This window comes from Eriocheir sinensis, unplaced genomic scaffold (genome assembly GCF_024679095.1).
Source record: "Eriocheir sinensis breed Jianghai 21 unplaced genomic scaffold, ASM2467909v1 Scaffold441, whole genome shotgun sequence".
In the NCBI taxonomy this organism is placed as follows: domain Eukaryota; kingdom Metazoa; phylum Arthropoda; class Malacostraca; order Decapoda; family Varunidae; genus Eriocheir; species Eriocheir sinensis.
The window spans coordinates 287628-300000 of record NW_026111767.1 but is presented as its reverse complement, the minus strand read 5'-3'; the positions used below and the strand labels follow the sequence as shown (position 1 = coordinate 300000).

The 12373-nt window shown below is 49.1% G+C and overlaps 1 protein-coding gene across 1 annotated transcript in view; it reads left to right on the top strand.

The window, feature by feature from the left end:
- LOC126992324 (ankyrin repeat and protein kinase domain-containing protein 1-like) overlaps positions 1-12373 on the top strand; it is a 135502-nt gene that overhangs the window by 26257 nt on the left and 96872 nt on the right. The gene's annotated exons all lie outside the window — the stretch shown is intronic.

The window sequence follows — 12373 nt, the reverse complement described above, 5'->3', positions numbered from 1 at the left end:
GTGAGTGCTGTATCTGTTCCTCGTTTGTTTCTGAAGCCATGCTCAGTTTTATTTAATATATTATTTTCTTAAAAAAATTGTCTGAGTCTCGTGTTCATGATTTTTTCCATGATTTAGCCAGTGACTTCTAATAAAGAAATTGGTCTGTGGTTTATTGGGCTGGTGTGGTCTGTGTTAGGTTTGGGTATTGGTTTGACGACTGCAGTTTTGAATTTCTTGGGAAATATCCCATAGAGAGGGTGTGGTTGAATAGCCATTAGAGCTTTATTAGTGCGTTTTCTGGTAGACTTTTCAGTACTGATTTGTTGATTTTAGTTTCTCCCGGAGTATCATTTGGAGGTATTTTACTGGGCTTTCTATTTGTGTTTGTGAGATAAGCGTGTCTGTGTGCTGTGTGCCTTGGGGTCTGCCTATATCTGATATATTATGTGTGCTGCGTGTTGCTTCATTTGTTTGTAGGTATTCTTCGACTTCTCTTTGTTGTTCTGTGTCATATTGAGCGTTTTCCTCGCGAGTAATTTTAAAAGTTTTCCCAGATTACCCGGAACTTTTCTTCTTTCTCTTTGTCTTCTGTTAGTTTACGGTTGTTTGTGATGAGATGTTGATTTACTGTTGTTTTCTTTGATCTACGTTTATTGACCTGGTTCCAAATTTTTTGAGGATCATGATTACTTTGTTAATTTTGTTAGTGACTGGGTGTAATTTTTGTCTGTGATGTTTTAGCTTTCTTTCTGTATTTCTGTTTTTAGTGTTTTGCATCGATTATATTGTACTATATTCCAACCTTGTACTTGTACTTCTGGATGCAATTGTTGGAATTGGTGTTGGATGTGTTTTAAATGTGGACTTGATATTTGTTTCTCCTTCCTCTCCTCCCCTCCTTCTCCTTCCTCTTCCCTCCTTCTCCTTCCTCTCCCTCCCCTCCTTCTCCTTCCTCTCCCTCCCCTCCTTCTCCTTCCTCTCCCTCCCCTCCTTCTCCTTCCTCTCCCTCCCCTCCTTCTCCTTCCTCTCCCTTCCCTCCTTCTCCTTCCTCTCCCTCCCCTCCTTCTCCTTCCTCTCCCTCCCCTCCTTCTCCTTCCTCTCACTCCCCTCTTTCTCCTTCCTCTCCCACCTCTCCTTCCCTCCTTCTCCTTCCTGTCCCGCCCCTCCTTCTCCGTCCTCTCACTCCACCTCTTCTCCTTCCTCTCCCTCCCCTCCTTCTCCTTCCTCTACCTCCCTCCTTCTCCTTCCCTCTCCTCCCCTCCTTCTCCTTCCTCTCCCTCCCCTCTCCTTCCTCCTCTCCCTTCCTCGTTCTCCTTCCTCTCCCTCCCCTCCTTCTCCTTCCTCTCCCTCCCTCCTTCTCCTTCCTCCCTCCCCTCCTTCTCCTTCCTCTCCTCCTCTCTTCTCCTTCCTCTCCCTCCCCTCCTTCTCTTTCTCCTCTCCTCCCTCCTTCTCCTTCCTCTCCTCCCCTCTTCTTCTCCTTCTCTCCCTTCTCCTTCCTCTCCTCCTCCTTCTCCTTCCTCTCCCTCCCCTCCTTCTCCTTCCTCTCACTCCCCTCCTTCTCCTTCCTCTCACTCCTCTCCTTCTCCTTCCTCTTCCTCCCCTCCTTCTCCTTCCTCTCCCACCCCCCTTCTCCTTCCTCTCCTCCTTCCTTCTCCTTCCTCTCACCCCCCCCGTCTCCGTCCTCTTCCTCGCCTCCTTCTCCTTCCTCTCCTCCTCTCCTTCTCCTTCCTCTCCTCCCTCCTTCTTCTTCCATTCACTCCCCAATTCTCCTACCTCTCCCTCCTGTCCTTCTCCTTCCTCTTCCTATCCCTCCTTCTCCTTCCTCTTCCTCCCCTCCTTCTCCTTCCTCTTCCTCCCCTCCTTCTCCTTCCTCTCCCTCCCCTCCTCCTTCCTCTCCCTCCCCTCCTTCTCCTTCCTCTCCCTCCCACCATTTTCCTTCCTCTCCCTCCCCTCCTTCTCCTTCCTCTCACTCCCATCTTCTCCTTCCTCTCCCTCCTCTACTTCTCCTTCCTCTCCCTCCCCCCTTCTCCTTCCTCTCCCTCCCCTCTTTCTCCTTCCTCTCACTCCCCCTTCTCCTTCCTCTCCCTCCCCTTCTTTCTCCTTCCTCTCCCTCCCCTCCTTCTTCCTTTTCCTCCCCCCTTCTCCTTCCTCTCCCTCCCCTCCTTCTCCTTCCTCTCTCTCCCCTCCTTCTCCTTCCTCTCCCTCCCCTCCTTCTCCTTCCTCTCCTCTTCCTTCTCCTTCCTATCCCTCCCCTCCTTTTCCTTCCTTTCCCTCCCCCCTTCTCCTTCCTTTCCCTCCCCTCCTTCTCCTTCCTCTCCCTCCCCTCCTTTGCCATCCTCTCCCTCCCTTCTTTCTCCTTCCTCTCCCTCCCCTCCTTCTCCTTCCTCTCCCTCCTCTCCTTTTCCTTCCTATTCCTCCCCCCTTCTCCTTCCTCTCCCTCCCCTCCTTCTCTTTCCTCTTCCTCCCCTCCTTTTCCTTCCTCTCATTCCTCTTCTTCTCCTTCCTCTCCCTCCCCTCCTTCTCGTTCCTCTCCCTCCCCTCCTTCTCCTTCCTCTCCCTCCCCTCCTTCGCCGTCCTCTTCCTCCCCTCCTTCTCCTTCCTCTCCCTCCCCTCCTTCTCCTTCCTCTCCCTCCCCTCCTTCTCCTTCCTCTCACCCCCCCCTTCTCCTTCCTCTCCTTCCCCTCCTTCTCCTTCCTCTCACTCCTCTCCTTCTCCTTCCTCTCCCTCCCCTCCTTCTCCTTCCTCTCACTCCCCCCTTCTCCTTCCTCTACCTCCCCTCCTTCTCCTTCCTCACACTCCCCTCATCTCCTTCCTCTCCCTCCACTCCTTTTCCTTCCTCTTCCTCCCCTCCTTCTCCTTCCTCTCCCTGCCTTCCTTCTCCTTCCTCTCCCTCCCCTCCTTCTCCTTCCTCTCCCTCCCCTCCGTCTCCTTCTTCTTCCTCGCCTCCTTCTCCTTCCTCTCACTCCTCTTCTTCTCCTTCCTCCCCTCACCTCCTTCTCCTTCCTCTCACTCCTCTCCTTCTCCTTCCTCTCCCTCCCCTCCTTCTCCTTCCTCTCCCTCCCCTCATTTTCCTTCCTCTTTTTCCCCCCTTCTCCTTCCTCTCCCTCCCCTCCTTCTCCTTCCTCTTCCTCCCCTCCTCCTTCCTCTCCCTCCCCTCCTTCTCCTTCCTTTCCCTCCCCTCCTTCTCCTTCCTCTTCCTCCCCTCCTTCTCCTTCCTCTCACTTCCCCCTTCTCCTTCTTTTCCCTCCCCTCTTTCTCCTGCCTCTCCCTTCCCTCTTCTCCTTCCTTTCCCTCCCCTCCTTCTCCTTCCTCTCCCTCCCCTCTTTCGCTGTCCTCTTCCTCCCCTCCTCCTCCTTCCTCTCACTTCAATTCTTCTCCTTCCTCTCCCTCCCCTTCTTCCTCTCACCCCCCTTCTCCTTCCTCTCCCTCCCCTTCTTTCTCCTTCCTCTCCTCCTCTCCTTCCATTCCCTCCCCTCCTTCTCCTTCCTCTCACTCCATTCCTTTTCCTTCCTCTTCCTCCCCTCCTTCTCCTTCCTCTCCCTCCCCTCCTTCTCCTTCCTCTCACTGCCTTCCTTCTCCTTCCTCTCCTCCCCTCCTTCTCCTTCCTCTACCTCCCCTCCTTCTCCTCCCTCTCACTCCCCTCCTTCTCCTTTCTCTCCATCCCCCCCTTCTCCTTCCTCTCCTTCCCCTCCTTCTCCTTCCTCTCACTCCTCTCCTTCTCCTTCCTTTCCCTCCCCTCCTTCTCCTTCCTCTCCATCCCCTCCTTCTCCTTCCTCTCCCTCCCCACCTTCTTCTTTCTCCCCTCCCTACTTCTCCTTCCTCTCCTCCCCCTTCTCCTTCCTCTCCCTCCCTCCTTCTCCTTCTCTCCTCCCTTCTTCTCCTTCCTCCCCTACCCTCATTTTCCTCTCCCTCCCCCTTCTCCTTCCTCTCCTCCCCCTTCTCCTTCCTCCCTCCCCTCCTTCTCCTTTCTCTCCTCCTTCTACTTCCTGTCCCTCCCCTCCTTTTCCTTCCTCTCCCTCCCTTCCTTCTCCTTCCTCTCACTACCCCCTTCTCCATCCTTTCACTCCTCTCCTTCTCCTTCCTCTCCCTCCCCTCCTTCTCATTCCTCTCACACCCCCTTCTCCTTCCTCTCTCTCCTCTTCTTCTCCTTCCTCTCCCTCCCCTCCTTCTCCTTCCTCTCAACCCCCCCTTCTCCTTCCTCTCCCTCCCCTCCTTCTCCTTCCTCTCTCTCCCTTCCTTCTCCTTCCTCTCACTCCCCCCTTCTCCTTCCTCTCACTCCTCTCCTTCTCCTTCCTCTCCCTCCCCTCCTTCTCCTTCCTCTCACTCCCCCCTTCTCCTTCCTCTCACTCCTCTCCTTCTCCTTCCTCTCCCTCCCCTCCTTCTCCTTCCTCTCCCTCCAAAAAAATCGAATGCACAAGAAAGGAGGAGAAGTAATTTGCTACGTAAAAAGTACGCTCCCTGCCATAAAAATAGACAAACAGGACGCAGAGAATTACGACTCCGTCTATGTTGAAATAACTGCGAATAATAAGAAACTAACACTTGCGACCGTATACAGGCCTCCAAAACAACAGGCAGTCGATGACACTGCCCTGTACGAAGAGCTTCCCTCTTTAACACAAAATAAAGAAGCAATAATAATTGGGGACTTTAATTGCCCTAACATTGACTGGGAACAATTGACTGGAGATCAAGAGGGTAACAGGCTTTTAGAAATGGTGGAGGATTCGTTCCTCACTCAAGCTGTAACTCAACCAACAAGAGAAAACAATCTGCTGGATCTGGTATTAGTAAGCGACCCCGACCTCATTCGCGACTGTGAAGTTGGTGAAAAAATTAACGGCTGCGATCACCACTTAATCCGTTTCAATGTCAACATAAGTCACAAACTCGTAGACATTCCGTCAGTGATACCAGACTACAAAAAAGCAAATTTCAACCTAGCCCGTGAGCTGCTTCCCTCTGCGACCTGGGACCAACTTCACCTAACCGACAATACAATCGACAACGTGTTGAACAGCTTCAAAGATAAGCTTTTGGGAGTAGAAAAGGCTACAGTGCCTACGAAACCCAGGGGAGTAAATGGTGCCGTAGATCCACTGTGGATGACCAGAGAAATAAAAAGGGCGGTAAACTTAAAAAAAAGGAATTATAACCTAATGAAAGAGAATGACACGGCCGAAGCCCGTACTCAGTACCACAACAGCCTCAGAGCTTGTCGCACCCTTATTCGGAGTAGTAAACGCAACTACGAAAAACAAATAGCGCGTGACATCAAGACAAACTTTAAAAAAATTCTTCACATACATCAGATCGAAAAAGAAAGTAAAATCCAATATTGGTCCCCTGACAGACAAGACTGGAGCTGCAACTCAGGACAGTAAACAGATGGCCAGAATCCTCAACTGTAACTTTCCATCCGTATTCACAGTCGAAAACATCGAAACCATGCCCGAGAACCCTGGCCCGCCGAGGGGAGTCACGCCCCTGATAATTGACTTAATATGCGACCAAGAAGTGAAAGAGTGTTTGGATAAACTCGACACGAACAAGTCAACAGGACTTGTCGGTTTGTCCCCACGGTTATTAAAAGAGCTTAAACAACAAATACTTCATCCACTCACTAACATATTCAACCAGTCTGTTCAATTGAAAAAGGTCCCGGAAGACTGGAAGATGGCGAACGTAACACCAATTTTCAAAAAAGGAGACAAAAGCGTTGCATTAAACTACAGGCCCATAAGTTTGACATCAGTGGCAGGAAAAATACTCGAAAAGATTATCAGAGACAAACTTGTTAAGTTTCTAGAAGACAATAATGTAATCTCCGACACCCAGCATGGCTTCAGAAACAAGCGCTCCTGCCTAACGAATTTATTAGACTTCTTCCAAGGTATATATAAGAGCTGGGATGCCCACATCCCCAGTGATGTTATATACCTGGACTTTCAGAAAGCCTTAGACAAGGTACCACACGAGCGACTCCTTAAGAAACTGCACTCGGCGGGCATCGGAGCCAATCTGATCGCGTGGATTAGAGATTGGCTCACCGACAGAAAACAACGAGTACTACTCAACGGACAGCCTTCCGATTGGCTTCCAGTCACTAGTGGAGTGCCTCAAGGGTCAGTGCTGGGACCCATTCTCTTCATCATATATATCAACGACCTCGAATCAGGACTGAAATCCACAATATCGAGATTTGCAGATGACACCAAGGTGGGTGGAGATGCCCTCACAAAGACCGACTGCGAAATCATTCAGAAAGACCTCAATCACATTATCGAATGGTCGGAAAAATGGCAAATGTCCTTTAATGTTGAAAAATGCAAAGTCATGCACATTGGGTCCAGAAATAGTAACCACACATACATCATGAATGGGAGACCTCTGCAAGCGATGCAGGAGGAAAAGGATCTTGGAGTCACTATCAGCAGTGACCTGAAACACGCGAATCACTGTAAAAAAGCATACAACAAAGCCAACACTATGCTCGGGTTCATAGCGAGGAACTTCGAGTGTAAAACACCAGACGTGATGCTATCCTTGTATAATTCCATGGTAGGACCGCACCTCGAGTATGCAGTACAGTTCTGGTCTCCTAATTACAGAAAGGACATTGATTTACTGGAAAGGATTCAACGACGCGCCACGAAAATGATACCAACCTTAAGGGCTCAACCGTACGAGGAACGACTCAAGCGACTCAATCTCTTTACATTGGAGAAAAGACGCCTACGAGGAGATATGATTCAAGTCTTCAAGTATCTGAAAAAAATAAAAAACGTCGATTACTCCAATTTCTTTGAATTGCAAACCAACTCAAGAACTAGAAATAACGGTTTACCCATTCAGTCGAGTCGATGTAACACAGACATTGGAAGGAGTTTCTTTTCAAACCGAGTCATCCGTCACTGGAACAATCTTCCCTCAGAAGTAGTAAATGCGAATACCATCAACTCCTTCAAATATAGAATCGACCGTCACTTCGCTGCGTCGGAAGTAAACTGAATATCGAGGTGCTTTCATCTGCTCCTCAATGTCGAGGTGCTTTCATCTGCTCCTCAATGTCGAGGTGCTTTCATCTGCTCCTCAATGTCGAGGTGCTTTCATCTGCTCCTCAATATCGAGGTGCTTTCATCTGCTCCTCAATATCGAGGTGCTTTCATCTGCTCCTCAATGTCGAGGTGCTTTCATCTGCTCCTCAATGTCGAGGTGCTTTCATCTGCTCCTCAATGTCGAGGTGCTTTCATCTGCTCCTCAATGTCGAGGTGCTTTCAGATGCTCCTCAATGTCGAGGTGCTTTCATCTGCTCCCCAGGCCCCAGGCTGTCGAGCAGATTAAATCACCAAAGCGGGCAACCTCGTAATGAGCCAATAGGCTTTCTGTTGCCTGCGTTTCCATGTTTCCATGTTTCCATGTTTCTCCTTCCTCTCACTCCTCTCCTTCTCCTTCCTCTCCCTCCCCTCCTTCTCCTTCCTCTCACTCCTCTCTTTCTCCTTCCTCTCCCTCCCCTCCTTTTCCTTCCTCTCACTCCTCTCCTTCTCCTTCCTCTCCCTCCCCTCCTTCTCCTTCCTCTCACTCCTCTCCTTCTCCTTCCTCTCCCTCCCCTCCTTCTCCTTCCTCTCACTCCTCTCCTTCTCCTTCCTCTCCCTCCCCTCCTTCTCCTTCCTCTCACTCCTCTCCTTCTCCTTCCTCTCCCTCCCCTCCTTCTGTCTCGCCTGACCTCCTCAGTCTCGCCTGACCTCCTCAAAGGGACGGACGTTGACCTCGCTGCCCTACCGGCATCAAACCTTAACCTTGCTTTTCGCCTCGTCTGGTGAAACGACACTTGTTATTTTGTGTGTAAATCGACTCCGTGTGTGTAAATCGACTCCGTGTGTTACATTTTAGCGTCACAACTTTTGAAATCCGTTCATCCACGTTCTTAATTAACCGTTACTTAAATAGGCCCGTACGCCTTCTCAGAAATCGAACGACTAACTGTGCTTGTTTACTTGTCTTATTTAGCACCACTCAACCTAATTAACTAACGTCTAACTCAGCGCTGTGACGCGTCTAACTAGTGTTCGAAGTGTTGCGAGGATTACCTTACAGTGAGAGGACTTCCCTGCTGAGCTGAGCGGTTAAGTTATATATCGACTTTTTTGTGTTTCCTGTCTTTCCTCAGTAGGATTACAACTACACGACCTAACACAGCACCCAGTGAAAGACAGTGAGCTTCTTGTGTCTAACTAACGTAGAAAATCTGTCACTAACGTAGAAGTACAAAGCTTGACCCGTATACCAGCACACCTGTTTTGAAAAGGAGGAAAATTTCAATCCCCCAGAGAATTTTAATCCCAGAGGGAAAACACGTGTGGGCCCTCATAGACGCCACACCTCAAACTCTCCCGCGTGACTCGACTCTCCCGCGTGACTCGACCGATTTAAAGCTTTAAATACCCTCCAGGTATTCACCATAGCCCACGCGGATACAAAATTCATCTTAACTGTAAAGCTCACCGATATATCGTCTTGCAACAGTAAATAAAAAAAAAGAAGTAATCATGCCGTCCAACTATTTCAATTGCTGTAATTGTTCAAAGAAATATGCTGCGATTCACTACCAAACCAGCGACTCGATGTGTAGGTACTGTGTCTTAGACTTACGTATTCAGGCACTACAAACAACCAACGAGGATCTACAACGCTCCAATTCTTTACTTTGGGACATCGTGACGTCACACCCTCAACTCCCTTCTTCTTCTTCTTCTTCTTCTTCTTCTTCTTCTTCTTCTTCTTCTTCTTCTTCGTCTTCTTCTCCCTCTTCACCCTCCACCACCAGCACCGCCATCACCCCCGCCCCCTCCCCCACCCATCCCACCATCACCACCACCTACTCTTCCTCCTCCCCTTCCTCTTCCTCACTCTTCTCTTCCGCCCCTTCCTCCTCCTCCAACTCTGCCCCCTCCTCCACATCATCAACATCCTCCTCCTCTACTCCCCCCCAGCCAACCCCTTCTTCCTCTTCCTCCTCCTCCGCCTCTGCCGCCTCCTCATACATTTCTTCTCCCCCCTCCTCCACATCCTCAACATCCTCCTCCTCTACTCCTCCCCAGTCAACCCCTACCGCCCCTTCCTCCTCCTCCGCCTCTGCCCCCTCCTCCACATCCTCAACATCCTCCTCCTCTACTCCTCCCCAGTCAACCCCTTCCTCCCCTTCCTCCTCCTCCGCCTCTGCCCCCTCCTCCACATCCTCAACATCCTCCTCCTCTACTCCCCTGCAGTCAACCCCTTCCGCCTCTTCCTCATCTTCCCTTGGCTCCCCCTTGTCCCTCTCCTCTACCAGCCCTCCTAACGCCTCCACGTCCAGTCGCCACCACACTCCCACTCCTCACTACTCATCCATTAGACGCCACAAGACCATTCTTCCTGCTGTGGTCTGCGTAGATCAGACACAGTTTCGGGGCACAGACAAGCTGTTAGACTTGTAGGGGACTCACTGGTTAGAGGTCAATTAACGGAATTCTGCGGCAGGAATACAGAGACGCGGAGGCGTTACTGTATTCCGGGAGCCAAACTGGACGACATTACTTCAGCTGTCGATGCTGTCACGGAACTCGCGAAGGAAGACACAGTTTATTTGATTCACACGGGGACAAATGACGTTCAGTCTACTCAAACTCAGGCCCTACTATCAAAATACCGTCAGGTCATTCGGCGTTACAAGACCAAGTCCCCTCACATCATTGTCTCTGGAATTCTACCCAGAATCAGCGCTTACGCCGGCTTCAACAGCAAAGCGAGCAACATCAATACTAGTCTGAAGGAAATTTGTGACGACGAAGGCGTGGCGTTTACAAATGCCTGGCATCACTTCCTTGAGCGCCCAGACTTGTTTTGGAACGATGGACTACATCTGAATGAGGTTGGATCGGCGCGTTTCGGGAGGCTTCTGGACGAGGCAGTGAAAAGCTTTTCGAAAAGCCTTTCAAAAAACGGCGGGCGAGGACGGGGCAAAGGCAGCCCTTGATCAACCAACCCGTAGCGTCAGTGCGACTCACAAGAAACTGTGTAACTAACCACGCCTCCGACAAGCGAACTGGTACAACTCGTCACGGCCACATTTCTATCATGTACACAAATGCACGTAGTTTAATACCCAAAAAGGACGAAATTAGGGCGTATATTGCAAAAGACAAACCAGATGTGGTAGCCATCACAGAGACTTGGGCCAACTCTACCCATCTAGAATCAGAAATGTCATTCCCTGGGTACGAAAGCTTCCACAAAAGTCGAAAGCACAAGAAAGGAGGAGGAGTAGTTTGTTACGTAAAAAGTACACTCCCTGCCATAAAAATAGACAAACAGGACGCAGAGAAATACGATTCTGTCTATGTGGAAATAACCGCAAATAACAAGAAACTAACACTTGCAACCGTATACAGGCCTCCGAAACAACAGGCAGCCGATGCCACTGCCCTCTACGAAGAGATTCACTCTCTAACACAAAGCAAGGAAGCAATTATAATTGGGGACTTAATTGCCCAAACATTGACTGGGGACTGATGACTGGAGATCAAGAGGGTAACAGGCTTTTAGAAATGGTGGAGGATTCGTTCGTCACTCAAGTTGTAACTCAACCAACAAGAGAAAACAATCTGCTGGATCTGGTATTAGTAAGCGACCCCGACCTCATTCGCGACTGTACAGTTGGTGAGAAACTTAATAGGTGCGATCACCACTTAATCCGTTTTAATATCAACATATGTCACAAACTCGTAGATAATCCATCAGTGATACCAGATTACAAAAAAGGAAATTTCAACTTAGCCCGTGCACTGCTTCCCCCTACGACCTGGGACCAACTTGGCATCACCGACAATACAATCGACAACGCGTGGAACGTCTTCAAAGATAAGCTGTTGCAAGTAGAGAAGGCTACAGTGCCTACGAAATCCAGGCGAGTAAATGGGGCCGTAGATCCACCGTGGATGACCAGAGAAATAAAAAGGGCAGTAAACCTAAAAAAAAGGAATTATAATTTGATGAAAGAGAATGCTACGGCCGAAGCCAGCACACAGTAACACAACAGCCTCAGAGCTTGTCGCAGCCTTATTCGGAGTAGCAAACGCAACTATGAAAAGCAAATAGCGCGCGAAATCAAAACTAACTCCAAGAAATTCTTCACGTACATAAGATCGAAAAAGAAAGTAAAATCAATATTGGTCCCCTGACAGACGAGACTGGATCTGTAACTCAGGACAGTAAACAGATGGCCAGAATCCTCAACAGTAACTTCGCATCCGTATTCACAGTCGAGGACATCGAAACCATTCCCGAGCCCTGCCCCGCCGAGTGAGATCACGCCGCTGGAAATTGACTCAATATGCGACCAAGTAAAAAGTACTTGGACAAACTCGACACGAACAAGTCAACGGGACCCGACAGTTTGTCCCCGCGGTTATTAAAAGAGCTTAAACAACAAATACTTCAACAACTCACTACCATATTCAACCGGTCAGTTCAACTAAACAAGGTCCCGGAAGACTGGAAGATGGCGAACGTAACACCGATTTTCAAAAAAGGAGACAAAAGCGTTGCATTAAACTACAGGCCCATAAGTTTGACATCAGTGGCAGGAAAAATACTCTAATAGATTATTATATATATACTTGTTATGTTTCTATATAACAATTAGGTAATCTCCGACACCCAGCATGGCTTCAGAAACAAGCGCTCCTGCCTAACGAATTTATTAGACTTCTTCCAAGGTATATATAAGAACTGGGATGCCCACATCCCCAGTGATGTTATATACCTGGACTTTCAGAAAGCCTTCGACAAGGTACCGCACGAGCGACTCCTTAGAAACTGCACTCGGCGGGCATCGGAGCCAATCTGATCGCGTGGATAAGAGATTGGCTCACCGACAGAAAACAACGAGTACTACTCAACGGACAGCCTTCCGATTGGCTACCAGTCACTAGTGGAGTGCCTCAAGGGTCAGTGCTGGGACCCATCCTCTTTATCATATATATCAATGACCTAGAATCAGGACTGAAATCCACAATATCGAAATTTGCAGATGACACCAAGGTGGGTGGAGATGCCCTCACAAAGACCGACTGCGAAATCATTCAGAAAGACCTCAATCACATTATCGAATGGTCGGAAAAATGGCAAATGTCTTTTAATGTTGACAAATGCAAAGTCATGCACATTGGGTCCCAAAATAGTAACCACACATACATCATGAATGGGAGACCTCTGCAAGCGATGCAGGAGGAAAAGGATCTTGAGTCAATATCAGCAGTGACCTGAAACACGCGAATAACTGTAAATAAGCATACAACAAGGCCAACATTATGCTCGGGTTCATAGCTAGGAACTTCGAGTGTAAAACACC